Below are 3,444 nucleotides of genomic sequence, written 5' to 3'. Positions count from 1 at the left end.
TCACTATGACAGAATTGTGCTGAAGACCTACTTCAGCATCTAGAAGATAATCTGGAAAAGTCAACCAAGACCAGCACAGTGATTTTGGGGCTATTTCTGTCATTGTATTTCTATTTCTGATGAAGGCGTGAGAGCCGCCACTGAGCCTCTGCAGCCAGGAAGTCAGCGTGTAGAGCCCTGCATATTTGAACATCTAACTCAGTGAATTAAGGATTAATTTTGACCAAACATACGTTGCGATTGTTGGAAAAGTGGAAATACAAACAGACTTATGGTCTTGGTGTGTTCAATTTTAGGTTCTGACCAGCTCTCTCAATCTCCCGCACTGAGCATTTCATTCTGCAGTAGACTACATTTACCATCAGCACTGATTGGACAGCCACATAAAGGTGGTGATTTTTCCCTCCAAGGAAAGGCTCAGGTTAGTTGCAGACTGAACAGCTTCCTCTGGTGGAGAAACTGCAAGATGTGAATGGGTGAATGAGTGAGTGAGTTACAAACCAGTTCAAAGAGGTGCTTTAAGTTATACTATACGAAAATAAGTTACATTTAAAGATGTAAAACCCACCTGCTTTTAAGGAACAAAAAATAATCAATACGATGACAGTGGCCCAAGGTATGTTGTTACCGCAGTATGAAGAGTTTCTAAGAGCATTCTAAAACGGATAAATAACATTTTGAGATGAAAACCTTCAATTAATATTAATCAAATCCAGAACAAAAACACATTCATATTCATCCCTGCATGACCTCCCCTTGTTTTATTCAATTGCAGCAGCTGTATATATTGTTACAAATGTCTTTCCTTCTCAGTTTACAACCAATTAGGAGACAATGCTGCAGTGCATGCACAGATTGAATTAACTGGCTCTTAGTATGGAGACAGCGGCCTCACTGGCGAACTTTGATACAGAAGAGATTAAGGAGGAACGGCAAACGAGGTCTCGGTTTTCAGCGGAAAGCAACAAACAAGCGTCAAGTAAAACAGCGTCCCTCATGAATTAACAAACTCTAGTTGAATTATAAATGAGAAGCTTGCTGGGAAAACATTGTTAAATAAAAATAAAGTTCAAGTTAACATAATGTTAGGGCCGAGGTGGATGCTCAGTTTTTCATATCAACAAAAAAAAAAGAAGATACCTGTGATTCTAGAGAATGTTCAGTCAGTGTCTGAGTCTGGAAATTATTCAGATGGTGCACTGTACTAATTGTATCTTCTTTGTACTGTGATTTTGAATGTGTTAAAGAGACAAATTAACAATTTAAAATTCATGTCTGAGATTGTGGAAATTATGGGGATAAAAATACATTTTAGGGGTCATAATTTAAGACTGCTAGTGAAGGAAATGCAAAGTAAGACTGCCACAGAGCGAGACTCAGAGGAAGGACAGAATGGTGTGAAACAGGGAGGGACCCCGTCATGGAAAACCGCCTGAGGAAATGCCTCCCATTTGGGGAAACAATGGGCTCTCCAACAATAACTACATTGAACAAATGAAGACATTGTATCTCAGGAATATTTATTCTCAGCATTTAAGGATAAAAAAAATTAAGTTAGGCCAACATTTGATTTGATTCGACTTAAATTGATGCCACGAAGGCTGCAATATCATCTATTATCTTTATTTAATGTTTTATTCTCTTTATTTAATGTTTTATTTTCTTTATTTAATGTTTCATTCTCTTTATTTAATGTTTTATTTTCTTTATTTATTGTTTTATTTTCTTTATTTAATTTTTTATTCTCTTTATTTAATGTTTTAATGTCTTTATTTAATGTTTCATTTTCTTTATTTAATTTTTCATTATTTCTTTATTTCTTTTATTTAATGTTTCATTCTTCTTTATTTAATGTTTTTCGTGTTTGTCAAGTAGCGGTGCTTTGATAGCGTTGATGTTTTCACGGATGCTTCAATGGACGGCTCATCCTCCTGTATACCGGTGTTTTACCGGTTTTTTCATGGTATTTGGACCGGAACGGCTCAACCTCCTTAGCTAGCATAGCTAGAGGAGGCTGAGCCGCCCGGAGCTACAGGAGCCGTCCCGGTAGAATCCCGGTGACCGGGAAATAGGTTCCGCGATTACCGCGCATTGCATGCCGGGTAGATTTTTTTTTTTTTTTTTTTTTTTTTTTTTAAATTCAATAACTTTATTGAGACATTTGTTCTTACATATAAAACACAATATGTTTATATATATGTATATATTTAAATTTTCAAGTTCTTATTTTTAAGATCTTAAATTGATGCCATTTAAGGCTGCATTATCTTCTTTATTTAATGTTTTATTTTCTTTATTTAATGTTTTATTATCTTTATTTAATTTTTCATTATCTTTATTTAATGTTTTAATATCTTTATTTAATGTTTCATTTTCTTTATTTAATTTTTCATTATCTTTATTTAATGTCTTTATTTAATGTTTCATTCTCTTTATTTAAATGTTTGTCACAGTAACGTTTGTCACAGTAGCGGTGCAGTGACGTCATGATGTTTTCACGGATGCTTCACTGGACGGCTCATCCTTATACCGCCCTGTATACCCGGTGTGCCGGATTACCGGTGTTTTTCACGGTACCGGTACCGGTGGACCAAGCCTCGGCTCAACCTCCTCTAGCTAGCATAGCTAGAGGAGGTTGAGCCGTCTGGGAGCTAGAGGAGAGGCCGCCCGTTAGTAGAATCCCGGTGACCGGGAAATAGGTTCCGGCGATCACCGCGCATTGCATGCCGGGTAGATTCTTTTATTTTCTTTATTTAATGTTTCATTATCTTTTTTTTTTTTTTTTTTTTTTTTTTTTTAAATTCAATAACTTTATTGAGACATTTGTTCATACATATAAAACACAATATATTTATATATATATGTATATATTTAAATTTTCAAGTTCTTATTTTTAAGATCTTAAATTGATGCCACGAAGGCTGCAATATCATCTATTATCTTTATTTAATGTTTTATTTTCTTTATTTAATGTTTTAATTTCTTTATTTAATTTTTCATTTTCTTTATTTAATTTTTCATTTTCTTTATTTAATGTTTTATTTTCTTTATTTAATGTTTTATTATCTTTATTTAATGTTTTATTTTCTTTATTTAATGTTTTATTTTCTTTATTTAATGTTTCATTATCTTTATTTAATGTTTTATTTTCTTTCTTTATTGTTTTATTTTCTTTATTTAATGTTTCATTATCTTTATTTAATGTTTTATTATCTTTATTTAATGTTTTATTCTCTTTATTTAATGTTTTATCTTTATTTAATGTTTTATTTTCTTTATTTAATGTTTTATTATCTTTATTTAATGTTTTATTTTCTTTATTTAATGTTTTAATATCTTTATTTAATTTTTCATTCTCTTTATTTAATGTTTTAATGTCTTTATTTAATGTTTCATTTTCTTTATTTAATTTTTCATTATCTTCATTTAATGTCTTTATTTAAT

The sequence above is a fragment of the Anoplopoma fimbria genome, chromosome 14 (genome assembly GCF_027596085.1).
Source record: "Anoplopoma fimbria isolate UVic2021 breed Golden Eagle Sablefish chromosome 14, Afim_UVic_2022, whole genome shotgun sequence".
NCBI lineage: Eukaryota > Metazoa > Chordata > Actinopteri > Perciformes > Anoplopomatidae > Anoplopoma > Anoplopoma fimbria.
Note: the sequence above shows the minus strand (reverse complement) of the source record.